The sequence below is a fragment of the Lepidochelys kempii genome, chromosome 1, assembly GCF_965140265.1.
Source record: "Lepidochelys kempii isolate rLepKem1 chromosome 1, rLepKem1.hap2, whole genome shotgun sequence".
NCBI classification, from domain to species: Eukaryota; Metazoa; Chordata; order Testudines; family Cheloniidae; genus Lepidochelys; species Lepidochelys kempii.
In genome coordinates, this window is record NC_133256.1 from 147,629,621 (window position 1) to 147,646,559 (window position 16,939).

At 38.7% G+C, this 16,939-nt stretch overlaps 1 protein-coding gene and 1 non-coding gene across 13 annotated transcripts in view; one reads left to right on the forward strand and one right to left on the reverse strand.

The window, feature by feature from the left end:
• Positions 1-16,939, reverse strand: part of DMD (dystrophin) — a 1,926,267-nt gene that overhangs the window by 944,384 nt on the left and 964,944 nt on the right. The gene's annotated exons all lie outside the window — the stretch shown is intronic.
• On the forward strand, positions 3,066-3,137 carry TRNAW-CCA (transfer RNA tryptophan (anticodon CCA)). The gene has a single exon. It is a non-coding gene; the product is annotated as a tRNA-Trp (tRNA).

Below are 16,939 nucleotides of genomic sequence, written 5' to 3' on the forward strand. Positions count from 1 at the left end.
ATCTCTTCTTCCTGGTTAGGTGGTCTCAAGTAGAGACTTTGTTGTTGTTTTTTTTACCCCTTTTGTCCTTACCAGAAACCTTCAGCATGTCTGTCTCCAATTTCCATCTCAACCTGGGTCCAAGTGTATACATTTTTAATATATATAAATATACATTTTAGCCTTCTCCCTTTTTTCCCTGCCTGTCCTTCCTGAGTAATATATATTGTATAAATACAATACTTCTGTATAAATATTCCAATCATGTGTATTATCCCACCAAGCCTCTGTGATGCCAATCATATAATAGTTGTATATATTAACTAGCATTTCTAGCTCTTCCAACTTATTTCCCGTACTTCTTGCATTAGTATGCGGACATCTGCGATACTGATTTGATTTTCCTCCATGTTCTCTCTTGTCTCTCCCTTATCCCTGCTATTACAGCCCATGCTCCCCCCAAATTCCAACTTTTCTCACAGGTCTCCATGTTTTTGAGTTACCCATTGGCTTTTGTCACCTGCCCCCTCAAACCTAATTTAAGCCCCTTCTCAGCCAGTCTGTATCCAAATATGCTCTTCTCCTTCCTCAGAAGGTGGACCCCATCTCTGCTTAGCAGTTCTTCTATGAACAGCATCCCATGGTCAAGCTGAAGCCCGCCTGGCTACACCATCCTCACAGCCAGGCATTCACCTCCAGGATGCATCTGTCTCTGCCTGGGCCCCTACATTTGATCGGAAGGATCAAAGAGAATACCAACTTCACCCTTAATCCCAGAGCCCTGTAGTCACTTCTGATCTGCTGAGGGTCATACCTCACAATATGATTAGTGCCCACATAGATGAGTAACATGGGAGAGTACTCAGAGGGCCGAATGATCCTTGACAATCCCTCCATAATGTTTTGGATTTGGACCCCTGGCAGGCAGCATACCTCCTGGGATGCCATGTCAGGCTAACAGGTGGCTGCCTCTGTCCCATTCAGAAGAGAGTCACCAACCACAATTATGCTAGGTTTCCTTCTGGGAATCATGGCTGCAGTTCTTCCAGCCTTGGGGATACATGGCTTCTCCTCTTCCACCTTTGGGGGTGATTCCTCATCGCTTGTTGCCAGGAAAGCATATCTGTTCTTCATCACAATGGTGGGTGGGTTGGGAGTAGGGGGTGGAGCACTGACTGCTGCCAGAAGTAACCAGCAGCCAGTGCCCTCCCTGTGACAGAGTCATATCCTCCTCCCCCGGTGGTGTGACATCAGTCCTCTGTAGCTGGATAGCTTCCTCAGCCCTGGACATCTCCATATGAATACTCCTGAGGAATTCCTCGTGGGCACGGATGATCCGCAGCCTAGCTACCTCTCCTGTAGCTCTCCCACCTGTTTCCTGACAGACTCCACCAGCAGACATCTTTCATAGTGGACGGTCTCCCCCAGTCTGGCTTTCTGAGAGTGGGGAAAGTAGACCACAGTCTCTGGAAGTCCATACCAGAATCTGGGTAGAGGCCATGATTAGGTTGTCTGGAGACAGAGGCAGTGTTGGCACTCATAATGCGGCCCTTCCTAAGCATTTTGATTATATTACGTCTCCCTCTTACAAACTCTTTCTCAACCTCCCCTGTTCGTGATCCCCTATTCGCTATCATTCTTGAAGTAATAATGGTCTTGCATTTCATTTCTGGTCTTCTACTCCATATTTTGTTGTATAATTGGACTTTATGAAATTTTTGAGTTATGCTAAGTTTGACCTGTATCTTGTACAGCTTTTGTTTCAAATCCAGCTGCGAGAAACTTTTTTTAAAGAATGATTTACACAAGATATAAAAAGTGTTACATTTGTATGTGAAAATTATACCACAATATTGTTCTCTCAGGAGTCATAAATAGATCAGAGTTCAGTTTTTGCTATGAAAATAGAAATGTGAACCTCACTGGGATATTTAATTACAATATAAGGTCTCTGAATTAAAAATCTATTTTGTATCAAGTCTCATCAGAGCAACGAAAATCTGCTTGTTTCTAAAAGTCAATTTAAAACTTTTAGCATAGAAACAAAAGAACACTGAAGCAGATGTTGCTCAGCTCTCAGTTAAGCACAATCATATTCCTGAGAGAAACAAATGAAGAGTATTACACTGTATATGCAAGTCCATTGCTTAAATCCATAATTACTAGTGAGCATTAAGACGTTTCCTGTATTCCAATACTAGCAAGGACCCTTAAAAAAAAACAGTCCTCGTTTTATAATTTTAGTCATATACAATGGATGGAAAATCTTTTATGGGCTTAGTTAGGTGCTTATAGTAACTCCAGGCTAAAATGCTTGAAGTGGTGGTAAAGCACAGCAATTTTGCCCCCCCCCCCACAAATTTGCATATTTTAAAATCCTTAAATTATTAATATTCCAATTTATAACCATACCCACTGTTGTAGCCCACTCATCACATCTTCCCCATGTTGCTGTGCCCCACCTCAAAACACATCCGCACATATACCTGCTGCCCCACGTGTACACTGAAGGCTGAATACAGTCCCCACACAACACTGTTGCACCAGTCCTCAAACGAACGCTGCTCCCCACAAAACATCTCATTCACATAAACTCCTGAATGCCCCCACCCACATCAGCTGCTGTACACCACAAAACTACTGCATTTCCACTCGCCCACTGGCAGCTTGTCCCTCATCCACGCCCTAGTGATTTTACTCCTTTGGAACACAGCCTACCGAACCCACCTCACACCACTGATTTCTCGCCTTGAGTCCTATTTAAACATGCTGCAACTCTTGTTGGGAAAAATGGTGTTATGGAAAAATGGAAAAAAGCACTGTTATAGTCATCATTCAGTTTAACAAATTAACTGCTGAGTTTTTAACTGAGAAAAATAATTTTAGGTGATATGAGATCTACCAAACAACGGAGGTTACTGAACCTTTCTGTTAACCTTGGGAAGTTTCAGGTTAGGCCTGAGACCTGATACTAGACGATTTCCACCTGGTATGAAATTTTTGTTGACCCTGAACAACAGGAACATCTATGAGGCTGCTGCAGGAGGGTCCCCCCACCCTATCTTGGTGGCGCAATGGTTGCAACGGACCTCGTGGCGCAATGGTAGTGCATCTGACTCCAGATCAGAAGGCTGCGTGTTCGAACCACGTCGGGGTCAAATGAGTGTTTAGGGGGAGGGATAGCTCAGTGGTTTGAGCATTGGCCTGCTAAACCCAGGGTTGTGAGTTCAATCCTTGAAGGGGCCATTTAGGGATCTGGGGCAAAAATTGGGGGGATTAGTCCTGCTTTGAGCAGGGGGTTGAACTAGATGACCTCCTGAGGTCCTTCCAACCCTGATATTCTATGATCTTGGCTATGATAGAGTAAAGTGCCTGTATAAAACCCTTCAATCTTTAATAGGATGCTACGGCAGGTGATGAGTCTGCCCCATGGTGGTTGCTGCTGGGATCCAATGTATTTTGAGTGGTAGCCCTAATGAGCTGCAGAAGGACAGGAAAGGGAAGGCAGATGAGTTGTCTCAACAGGTCTTATACTTCATCTTTCTAAATTACCACAACAGCAACAATGACACAGAAAACAATGGTTAAGGTTTTTTATCATGTTTACACTAACAAATGAAACAGGAATTTGGGTAATCACTCCACTTGAAAAGCTCACAGTCCATAAGCTGAGTTAAGACTGCATAAATTGAACTGGACTGTGAATGATAGCTCTTGTATGCTACACTCTTGCTCAATATCTTCCCTGAGGGTTCACTGCTCCATGAACTGGTGTGCAATATTTAAGAGCAGGCCAACGTATAGTTCTTCTAGGTACAGGTACAAACTCACATAAGCCACTTCCCTCTGCAAAGAAGACCTCAAGGACATTGACATCACTGCAATTGTGTTGCTGGGGAATTTGAGACTGAAGCAACTGGCTGTGTGCATGCACAGTTTGCCTGTCCTAGTCTTTTTCTGTCTGCTGAAAATCATTGGCAAATGAAGGACTATCTTCTGATTTTTTCCTTTCTCAACTCGTCTTCTTTCCCATGTTCTTCCCTACAAATTATCTATGCCTCATCACCTGAAATAGTATCATAGCCCATCTCAAATCAGAGGACATAGCTCTTGTTTCAAGATAACAAGGGGGTTCAGAAAATATAGATCTGGATAATGAAGGGCAACATTCTGGTAGCATAAAATCAAATACGAAACAAAGATTTGTTCCATCTCTGGTGACTATATAGAGAGAGAGACTCAAGAAGGCTCAGGACTCAGCAAGGCTCAGGAACTTGTAACAAATGGTAACTCCTAACATTAGTTAGAGAGAAACCTGTTCTCTGCAGTCTTCGCAGATGTGAAATGGCTAGTAAAATGTCTAACACATCTCTGTAAGCCACCCTAATGGATTTAAAAGAGTAAGATATATGAAGAAATCTTACACTGTATGTTATTCTGCCATGCTCTTTTTGATTTAGAAATAACAAAATACAAACAAATATGTTGCCGGAGCAGACAACAGGATTTGCAAATATTGTTACCTTACAACTGGTGTTTCGCTTTCTGTATCAGATATTACCGATGTGTAGGAGCACTTCAAAATACTATGCTGAATTTAACCAGGTCTAACAAAGTGTGTATTCTGAGCTATCCACAAACACATCTCATGTTATGTGCTGCAACATTTGCTGTTGTTTTAAAGAGGGAGATCCATTTCAGAAAAAGAGTATGAGAAATATGATGTAGTCTATTTATTATAGAGAGTTTCATATACGGTATATTGTTTCAAGTATAGGACCCAGTTCAACAATGCACTTGAGCATGTGCTTAATTGATAGAATGTGACTAATCTCACTCCTGTTCAACAAACAGCTTGACTCTAATGGGACCAGCATGTATTTATGCAGTTTGCTGAATAGGATAAGATTAGCCCTGTGCTTACAGTCAAGCACCTGCTTCAATGTTTTTCTGAATCTGGTCCTTCTGAATGACATTTGCATCATCTTCTAGGTGTTTTGGCTTTTTTTAATACGCTCAATCTGTATATAATAGCATCGAGTTTCTCCCCATTAGTTTAATAATGGAAGTTTTATAGTTTAGCCTCAGCACACATTCTGATGGCAACTTCACTAAGCTTCTCTTTTGTTTTTCTCTTGCTGTTATGTGCTCAATAAATCAATCCTAACTGCCAGGAAACAAATGACTTTTTCAAATACAGAGTCCTATATGAAAGTCAAGAAGCCTAGGAAGTGGTTAAAAAAATCCATACAAGTCAAAAACTAATGAAATCATTACATCTAATTAAAACTTCTCTTCTAGGTATTTTTGGTTATTTAAACATCTGGACTTTTTCCTCCAGCCTAAATCTTTAGCAGTTTGATTGCAAATTGTTAGACAATACAAGCATGACAAAACGTATTGCAAATAGAAACCTATTTTTTTCAGAATGTAAGATTTTGTTTTGTAACCAGTGGAAGGGTATGCTTTAACCACAGTTTTTTCCCCAAAGTTCTAAATGATTCAGCTGATACTTACATTTATTTCCTTCCTCTTTGTCACTCTGTAGTTAACACCCTTGATATTTTTAGTTAAGTCAATAGTTCCATCTCTAACTGCTCTTACGTACATTCTCTGCAATTGCACAGTAGCAGTCTAAGAGCTCAGTTATGGTTGCTAAAAACTGGAAATGCATAGAGAATGAGGCACACAGCCCCAACAGTGCTGCTTGAAGGCACAATGCCTTTAAAATGCATACAGCTTCTGAAGAGCAGAGGAAAACAAATGGATAGCAACAAATCTGGGAAAACTTCAGTGCTGTGTCCAGCTCAGCTCTTCTGCATCGTGCGATGGATAAGACCATGGTCCATGGCTCCTGTCAAAGAGGACTCATTTGGATCTGACTAGCGCTCTTGTCAGTGGTAGCTAAATCCCCTCCCTTGTGCTCCCAGACACACATAATGGAATTATAGCTACCCTGAACAGGCACATTTGTGGGGAGGGGAGAGAGTAAGGTGGGTTCCCTCCATTCTCATTCCACCATAGCACAACTGAACTGTGCAGCTATTATTTCACTTTAAATTTCTTTTCACTTTTAATATCCATTTTTCCTCTGCACAGTAAAGGAAAATATGGTTTTCTAAATTAGAATCCTCATGGGCTCTAGGCCCTTTGATTTGGGCATAATCTGTTATTTTGTTCATGCTTTTTGCCCTTCATTCATCTACAAACTCAAGCTCGGATTTATCCAACATCCTTTTCTCCGATTTTTTCTTTGCAATGCTTATCTTGACTGCCTAGGAACATCGCTGCTGATTTTCTCCCTTTCGTCCGCTGAGTTGTCTTCCTTGCTCACTCTCAATAAATTAAATGATGTGCTTCCATTGGGAAAAGGCAACTGATATCTCAAATTTTCACTGGTAAAATTATGCTCTAATAAATTGGTTAGTCTCTAAGGTGCCACAAGTCCTCTTTTCTTTTTTCTTTCATCTCTAAGTTTTTCATGTGGTCTGACATCCTATAATTGGATAGTTTAGGAAAGTCAACAGTGTAAAATGTAACCCTCTATCATTTGATATTGTGTGCTCTGTACCAGTGTGCCTATATATTTAACTGCATACATGTTGCACTGTATTTATAGTGGTCTGTGTATTCATATGTCACAGACTTCTAGCTCCCTCTGTTCCACATCAGCTCCATCATCTAAGGTGGCACCAGGTCCAGGGGCCTCACCCTTCTACATAGGGGATAAGAGAAGCAGTACAGAGGATTTTATATGGGACAGAATTCGGAAAGCTTTAGACCCTTGAAGCTCTTTCCTCAACACAGCAAGTGCTAGCTACAGCCAAGGCTACATGGGGGTAAAAGTCAGAATCTGTTTATTCCCTGTGCCCATCAAGAGTAGTTGGATGGGAATGGCAGGGAGGGGTGGAGAAGGTACAAAGTCTTAGCTTCGCTTCACTCCACCCACTAAAAGAGACCAGCCATCACAGCTGGCATGGTTCAAATTGTCCAGCATCAAACAACTAGCAAAAGAAAAAAAGAGGGAAGGAATTATGCCTCATTGGGTTGTCTCTGAGGCACAATGTCCCCTGGAGTGGCTTCTAGGGCAATGAAATTTATGCAACACTCCTTGCTCAAGTCTATGCCTAGAGCCACATTGTAGACTTTGTGTTCAAAGTATCTGCCATATTTAATATTCTAATTGCAATTAGAAAGAACAATTATACTGTGAACATGTATTACTCCACAGTGTGCCTGAACACCATGATGGAATTACATTGCTGCACATTTATTTTAACAACATTATGAAATTTTCCATTCTTAATGCTTTCAGTTTACGTGCTATATTCCCCAAAAGTCATAGTGATAAGGAAAAACCACAGACTATATAAGATCATAACTACAGTACAAATTACATTTATGTCGGTTGATGGTTAATGGACTTCAGTAATTCTCATAGAGCTGAGAGGAACCCTGATATCTTCAGGGCGTTTATGAACTGCTTGGAAACCTGCTAGTGATTTTGTTTATTATACTTTTTACAGTGAAAAACAAACAAGGGCAAATCATCCCTCGAGGATACTATAATGGAGAACGGATGGAGAGATCTAGCATATTACCATTTGTTTTTTTTTTCTACAAGCAATGAAAGTCAAATCTGAACATGTAGATTAATCCACTATCTGCTTTTGTGCACTCTGCCAGACTGAGTCAGTTTTCCAAAAAGTAGCTCCTGATATTTGTCATCACATAGATGAGTAGATCTACATGGAGACAGCAACATATTACGGATATGTTGGTAGTTAAGACTGTGTTCAGAATTGAATTTAAAGCAAGAAGAAACCCCTCAGTTCCATATTTCAATCAGGGCTCTGTGTGCTCCATGATTCTGTGTCTGCAGAATCTGCTGTGGAATGCGGTGCAAATTTCTGTGCTCTAGAACTTCAGTTATTTGTGGACTTTTGTTTGTTTTAAATTATATGTCTAACCCATAGAGTTACAAAGATAGCCTTGAAAACATGAACTAAAAATAACCAATGATGTGATATCTTCCTATGTTTGCATAGATCCTGAAACAATAACTCTAAAAAGATGTGACCAGCCCCATTCTTCACATAGACTTCAAGATTCCACAGCCAGGAAACTTAGTATTTTTCCAAGATGCTATGGAATTTAGCATTTCTGCCATAGAATTTTCTATTTTACTGCAGACAGATGCCTGACATTTAATTTTCTTTCTCCCTGCCCACCGGGACCTGGCTGCAGCTACCTCTTACTCTCCAGTTTCTTCACAAGGGGAAGTTAATTGGATTACTGTGCACATGCTCTACATTGAGTCAGACTGCAGGCAACTGCAGAGCCCAGCTTGGAGCCAGGGTGTGGAGGGAATAAGAGTAGACAGACTGACTTGGAGCTAGGGTGACCAGATGTACCAATTTTATAGCGACAATCCAGATTTGCGGGGGGGGGGGGTCTTATATAGGCATCTATTACCCCCACCCCCGTCCCGATTTTTTACACTTGCTATCTGGTCACCCTACTTGGAGCCAGGGCTCCATTCCCTTTCTCTCCAAATTTTGAATTTTTTGGTTTATGTTCGAAATCAGAATAAAACCAAATTTAGAAATATCAAAATCCTCAGATAAATAGAATCATCTTTCTCGATCCAGCTATTATTCACACCCATCAAAGCACTCCCTTGTTTTTCACGGTTGTGCATATTAACAAATAATCCATACTCACCAGAGAAATTCTAATCTGCTTTTATTACAAAAATTTAAATCCCTATATTTTGTCCACAGAACTCAATAATTTTATTCAAACTAACATGGGGGTTGGGAAAATCAACATTATGAAAGTTACAGAATCAAACTGCCACACATTAAATGGATTAAAATGGCTGACTGGTCTCAAAAATGTAATCATGAGTGCATTTCTATGGGGTTCCTGTAGGGATCAATTCTTGGTCCTATGTTATTTACCACTTTTACCAATGACAAGGAAGAAAGCATATAATCTGTACTGACAAAGTTTGCAGATGACAAAATGATTGTAGGTGTGGTAAATAATGAAGGAGAGAGGTCACTGGTCTGATTGATCTGGAACACTTAGTAAGCTGGGCACAAGCAAATAATATATATTTCAACACTATATTTACAGGATGGGTACCTCTATCCTGGGAAGCAGTGAGTTGAAAAAGACTTGAGGGTCCTGGCGGACAATTACCAATGCAATTCTTGAATGTATAAATAGGGGAATATCAAATTGGAGTATCTGGCACTGGTGTGACTGCTACTAGAATACCATGTCCATTTATGGTGTCCACAATTGAAGAAGGATGTTTAAAACTGGGAAAGGATTCAGAGAAGAGCCAGGAAGATAATTAAAGTTTGGAAAACATACCTTATATAGTGAAAGGAGATCAAACAATTTAGCTTATAAACGAGAAGGTTAAATGCTGATTTGACCACAGTCTATAAGTAGCCACCTGGCACAGATAATTGTGATAAAAGAGGACTCTTCAGTCTAATAGACAAATGCATAAGAATATCTAATGGCTGGAAGTGGAACCTATACAAATTCAGACTCAATATAATGTGCACATTTTTACATGTTCAAGTAAATAAAGAGACAGATACACCAAAAAGGGCAATAGAGACCAATAGGAAGAAAAAGAGAGATCACACAAGTCCATTCTAATACACCTCAGTCATTGTAGGCATTCAGTGCTCATTCCCTAGTGCAAAACACATTTGCTTATCAAGCTGTCACTATTAGCTTTCCTGGGAAAAGAGAAATATCATCTTCATTTCTTTCACAGTTTTGAAAAAAGTATGATAGTTCACAAATTTCAAGCACTATTTCAGAAGTTTATGGTAAGTATGTAGAATTTGTGTACAGAAATTATACATGTCAATCTAAAAAGTATTCAAGAAAAACATTTAAGTACCCATCTATGGTTTTCAGTGTATGGATAATAGAATGACAGAAGCCCTTGTCTAATCCAAACATATGCATCCAGAGATGGTAGGTAAGCCTCTAGTACAGTATGGATAGTATTCCCTCATCACAAGAAATATCTTTAGGTTTAATATATGCGGACACATATAACCTTTACTATTACCTTATGTTTGTCCTCTTTGTGTCATCTGTGGGGACTGAGCTCAGAACCTCTGGATATAAAAACATAAATCTCTACTCCAGGAGCTAAAAATTAACCAGCTATCTTAGCATGAAAGAAGTAGGAGAGTCATAAACCTCTCTCTGTGGTCTAGCTGCTAAAAGGGCAAGGGCAAGTCTACACTTAAAAAGCTACAGTGACACTGACGCAGCTCTCCTGTGGGCTTAGTTAACCCACCTCCCCAAGAGGCTCTCCCGCCGACATAGCTCTGTCTACACGTCATTAGGTCGATATAACTCTTTCAACTCGGTGGGTTGGATTTTTTCACACCCCGACTGACACAGTTATACTAACAAAGGGCTGTAGTGCAGACCAGACCTAAACCACACTATGTTATTGTGGAATATAGAAGACTGTAGTAAATGGAAGTGGTGTGTTAGATTAGGGTTCTATCCCCTAATGGTGTGTTAGATTAGGGTGTTAGATTGGGTTCTATCCCCAACTCTATCTGAAGTGACCCTCTGCAAATTAATTTATGTGAAATGAATGAAGGATAGTTTTCTCCTCTCCCTAGGAAAGATTGGTGTTGGGGTTAGGCTGCTATTTCTTTTCTTGGATATTTTAAAAGGAATCCATTGACTAATAACCAGGTTCTCTTAGCTTCCCAGATAGTCGAACCTCAATATCAGGAACTTGCCCAATCCCAAGATATCTTCCCAGTTTGTATCTCTCACTCTACATTTTTTTTTTTCCTGAGTGGCAGACTCCCCGACATGTTAACATCTTAATTGTATTCTTGAGCTTCATCCGGTTTGAACATTCCTAATTCTGTCATTTTAAAGTGATCAGACTTGGAGTACAACAGTCTGTCTTTCCTATGTTGTTCCATTTGCTGTATAAACTGGAACTTCTCTCACTCTATGAGAATTTATACTTTGGTAGACTGTTCAATAACAAAGCTGCTAAACAGTCACAAACACAAGAAGCAAACAATCAATAATGTATTTATGTTTACCTTTTCAAACAGAAGCAACGGACAATTAAGTTTGGAGATAGGATAGAAGAATAGTTCTTGGGAAAGTTAAAATGCTTAGACCTATTAAAATCACATAACTCTTTCTATATCAGGTTTCATTGTTAATGTGATGAGTCAAAAAGGATAATATGACAAGTTGCATAATTATTACATATCTGACTATTCTTGTCAACGTGAGCTCATCAGAAGCTGTCTGAGTAGAAAAAGTGTACTCTTGTGCATTCACTTTTCACAAGATGAACTAGTTGCCACTGAGAGAGATAAGGTGGGTAAAATAATAGCTTTTTCATCAATAGAAGTTGGTCCAATAAGAGATCCATAGAGCTCTTCTTCTGTTCTGGGCTGGGCCTGACCTGACCGAGAGCTCTGTGGAACTTAAAAGCTTGTCTCTTTCATTGATAGAAGTTGGCCCAATATAAGATATCACCTCATCTACCTTGCTTCTCTCAGATCCTGGGACCAACACAGCTACACCACCACTACTTGACATAGAATGCTGGTTGCATAAGAAATGAAGTGGAGTGTAACATGGAAAAAAAGACTTAGCATAGCTACATATTAAGATCAAACACAATCTGACTGTAAATATATAATGTTTGCTTTAAAATGTTACCAAAAGATTTATTAAAATAATATGTCATTTTAGTTTGGAAAGATAATTAAAAATTACTGTATGCCTCCAATTGCATGCCATTACAAAGTCAATATGCTTTATTTTCTGAAAAAGAAAATTACTCAGGGAAGCTCAAAAAAAGGACATAGAAGGAAGTAGAGTCTCCTTGAAAGTCTCAGAGGGAACTATTGGAAATAAATTTTATGAATCTTATTACAGATAGTTTATCTCAAAAATAGGTCTGTAATAATTACTTTTTAAAAAGGCCTATAACATGCTCTTGTTCTATATAAAAGCAAAATTTTATCTCTAAAGATACCAACAACTAGCAAAGTTATGAAACAAACAATTTTTTCTATCACTCAGAAGTATTGTAAGCTTTGAAAAATATAATCAAGGCCTCACTCCTTTAAACATGCATATGCTTAACCTGAGATTTTCAAATATATTCAGTAATTGAATTTTTGCATTTATCTTAGCGAGGTTTTGTTGCTTTTATAAACTTTTTGGATTGATTATGAATAGCTCTCTATGTTTATTAAATATTCAAGTTATGTTGATTATGTTGTCAACTGCCACTGTAACTAAAATAATAGAGGAGGGCATTAATAAGTTACTGGGGCTTTCAGTCTTTCAGAGCGAGGGAATGTTTTATAGAAAGCTAACTAATGCCTTTAAGAAAATGTTGAATCTTCTCCTTTCTGGACACATGAGCTTTACACAAGGTCTTCCCAGGGGGAAAAAAAACGGTGAACAGATTTGTTGGCTGGCTGCACAGTTTAGCTTTAGTTGGGTATTGTCATATTCCCACAAAGTAACTGTGCATGCATATACAGCCCTGATTGCAAAGAGTGCAGTCATATTTTTGGCTTGTTCGCTTACGGAACTCTGTGCCATGTCTCTGTCAAGCTGTTTGGACAACCTTGTCCTCATGTTGTGTCAAGAAATGTCCCATCCCATATGAAAATATACCGCCTTCCATTGTGAATACATCAGCTTGGAATGTACTTTAGACAAACACTTATGTGAGCAAACCTGAGCACTGACCTGTCTATAGAAAATGAACATAAGTGAGCATGAACACAGCTGCAGTAAATTCATTCATAAATTTCTGGGAATGTTCTCAGGTTTTAATTTTGCAGTATTTACCTATCTCTTCTAAAAAAAAAAAACATTTAAAAAACTTGGGATTTCACTTTTGCTAGAAGAGTTACATTAAATTTGCAATGCACCACAAGTCTTTACAAAATTCACAGGTTGAATCGGAGTGATATGTGATGCAGGTTTATTTGAAGGGGGAAAGTACACATTTTACTTGTTTTTGCAGCTCAGGTATGTACCACAGTATTTATTTTAAGAAATAATTACAAAGAGGGGAAAACAGATTTTCACCAGTCACATCCTCACCCATATTCCTTCACCATACATAGTACTGTACCTCATGTAAATGAAATTATCTAAATAAATCAGTCTGTCGTGACTGAGATGTAGACATGATATGACTACTAAAATAGTTCAATTAGAAGATAACTTTCACCCACTGGTTTCCAAACTCTCATACCAGCTCAATATTAATAAAAAACTTAATATCTTAATATGACTTACAGATACTTCTATCATGCATTTTCAATGAAAACCTAATTCAGTAGTCTGTATAACTGTGGTAGATAAAAATCATCTCTTGCATGAGCTAGAACATTAAACTTATAGTAGCCTGATAGAAATGGAGACGAGCAAGAGAAGGCAACTAGAGTTTTCAAATAAACCGAGTTTGCTGTGGGTAGGTCTTTTGGATGAATCTTTAAAATAAACAAAATCTGGATGTACTCTGCTTGGACAATATAGATCCTATAACACTCTTCTTAAAGTATAGTTCTACCCTGCTGCCCTTAGCCAAATGTACCTTCCTTTCTCTGGTTTCAGAGTAACAGCCGTGTTAGTCTGTATTCGCAAAAAGAAAAGGAGTACTTGTGGCACAGTCTCTAAGGTGCCACAAGTACTCTTTTTCTTCTTCCTTTCTCTGTTATACTACACATTTTACACTGCACGTATGCACGGCTGCTGGCCAAGAGGTGACAGTACTTCAGAAATATTATATGTACTGGATGTAGATGTGAAATGTGTTAGGATCCTCTGGGAAAGGCTCTCTCTCTCTATATATATATATATAAATATAAATAAAGATATTATTAAATGAAAAATATAATGACCAGTGAAATGGAGCATAAAAAAGCCCATTTATGTGAACCTTGGTTATCAGAAACTTTGTTGTCCAAGGAAATAATATTTTCTGGTGGTTTCCAATAATTGAGTTATTAATGGATGCCTGACCATCCACTTCAGAGGATTCAGCAGGATTTCAGTGCTGAGCCTACACGAATGTGCTTTAATTAAGTTCTCAAAACCTTGCAGTACAGGTGTCGACTTTAGACCCAACACGTATGCCTATGGACGATATTAACAGTAATCAACCCCATATGACTTTCATGACAAATTAAAAGAAATAGATGTAGCTAGAAGCAAATCAGATGAATGTTTTCTTTATCAGAGGAACCAACCATCCAACTCTCAAGTAGTCACTCAAGGATCTCAATTTTATCCATATTGACAATAGTCAGTATGTAAATCAATTTGCCCAGGCTGAAGACAATTGTGTACATCCAGAAGTGCATTGCCGACATACGTTACAGGCTGTGACCATTTAAGACCAAGCCTAAAAGAGGGCTAAATTCAGTGCTAAGGGGTCAGATTCTCCAGTCCGTTGCATCTTGTGCCTGTATGCAAAATGGGTGTAAAGTGGATGTATAGAACACTACCATTCCGATTTGGTAGCAATAGGTAACGACTTTGCACAGGTAGGAATTGGAACACTTTTCACAGTGTGTAATTTGTACTAGGGTGTGCCAGGGCTAAGCCCTGGCACCTCTAGGCTTCACTGTTCATAGCCCTGGCACCTCTGGGCTTGCCGACACCTCTTTCATTACGATGTAAGCAATAACTTATCTGCTTTGAGAAAAGGTGTAAGGCTGTGGAGAATCAAGTCCCTGGTGTTCAGACTGCTCAATTTCAAGGCTTTTCTTTTCTCAAAGGAGAGAACTACAGGGAAATATGTTTATTCATTCACATCCTGTATAATGTTCTTACAAAAATTATAACAATTTGGAGAGTTCAAACTGCACATTTATGTCTGCAAATAGTCATTTGAAAAAAGTTTAATAATGAAATGTTTGAAAAATGCATCATTTTAAATTACTATGAAGATAGAAATTGTTTCTCAGAATAAACAATGCCAAGATTTACAGTACAATCTAAGTACAAGCTATCAATTGTGATCTACTGGTGGCAAGGCTTGGCAGAACTATACTAGCAACATTAAATTTATTATTTTTCATAGCCTCAAGGCATTTTAATGTCTTACTAGCAGTAACAACAAATGACCTAAAAAAACTTTTAATAGGATACAGTAAATTAGGAATGACGAGTAATGCAGAACCGGGTGTAATGGAGCAGAATTAAACAACTCATATAATAATGAAATAACACTTTTGGCCTGACGTGTCATGAAAATGGCTTTTTACTATAAATTCAGGTTAAGAACTATTTTGATATTTCACCACTGCCATTAGCAGCAGCCCTATTATCTCCACGCTATTCAAGAATATTTTGCTATTCTATAGTAAAAGATAGACATTCGTAATTTTTTACTCCAAATTATATTACTCTTAGAAATTTATAAATTATAATGTAAAATATGATTCTAGGAATCTAACTATTGCTTCTTATAATAAAAATAAATCAATAACTATTTAAGTGTGAATCGTGACTACCTTTTCTTCTCAGTCAAGGGGAAGTTCCTGCCTTTACTAATATTGAGCCAAGTTCAAGGCATTGGTCCTTATCTTCAGGATGCTCAATAGCCCAGACCTAGCATAAGTACAAGATCACCTAAAGGTCCGAGATTAAGACCTCACTTAACAACTCTGCTCCTAAAGCAAAATAAAACACTCTATCCACAAAGGTAAAGTTCATCTGTGCAGGTGACTGAGCTTTCCTGGGGGCTGGTCAGAAACTGTGGAATGGCCTCCCATAGGAACTACGGTATATCACAAACCTTAACACCTTCCATTCCGGGTTCAAGGCACATTCTTCCACCTTCTTTTTTCCTCAGAAACACACAGTAGCATGTACATTTAAGAAAGAAACCCACAACCCTATCAAAACAGAAGGTTACACTGAACACCATTCTCACTGTGTGCCTGCACGTGTACACATACACAGAGCTGTTCCCAGGTATCCAACATAAAATATGTACTCAGTCTTTGACCACTTCTTCCCATAACTTACATCATAGTAAAGTATTACACAGATATACAACACTTCATGTTTATGGTATATATAGCACCTAGTAGAGCATTCATTTTCAACTCTGCCGTTTGGTAATGGGTAATAAAATTCTTTCCTGCCTAGTCTATTAACATATTCTTAAGTAACACCACTTTTCCCTCTGACATTTTAAGAACTGTTTTGTTGTATATTATAATAGGGAAGGATGTTTATACTTGCCTTTCCTTTCAGGAGAGAGCACAATCCTTATTTTTTGTACTGAAAATATTGCCTAATGCACAGCTAACCTTCACTGTCTATCAATCTAGAATTTCAAACATTGCAAGTAAAAAGTCATTTATTTAACAAAAATATTGAGGAACGAAGCAGTCAATTTTCAGTAAGGAGCCTGTGGAGTTTAGTGGTGAACTCCCATTATTAATAACATAAGCCATGTACTTAAGTTCTTTTATAAAACACTAGATATTTAGCAATTATTATAGTAAGCCCTATGATCATTCTAAGTATGCATCTCCGGATAAATGTGCTAAATTGGGTTTTCATTGGAGTCTGTTCTACATCTTTTCATTTCAGTTACAGCATTATATTGCTTCTTTGTTTCTTCAAGTTTCCAGTGACCCTTCCCCTCCCCTTCTACCTGGTCTTAAATGAGATTCCATCAAATTTATTCTGTGTCAGTATAAACTTCTTAAAATATTATCCATCAGCCACGGCTCAATCTCATGTGGCTCAGGCTGTGGGGCTATAAAATTTCTGTGTAGACATTCAGGCTTGGGCTGGAGCCCAAGCCCTAAAATCCCACAAGGAGGAGGATCCCAGAGGTTGAGCTCCAGCCTGAGCATCTGCACTGCAAATGTATAGCCCC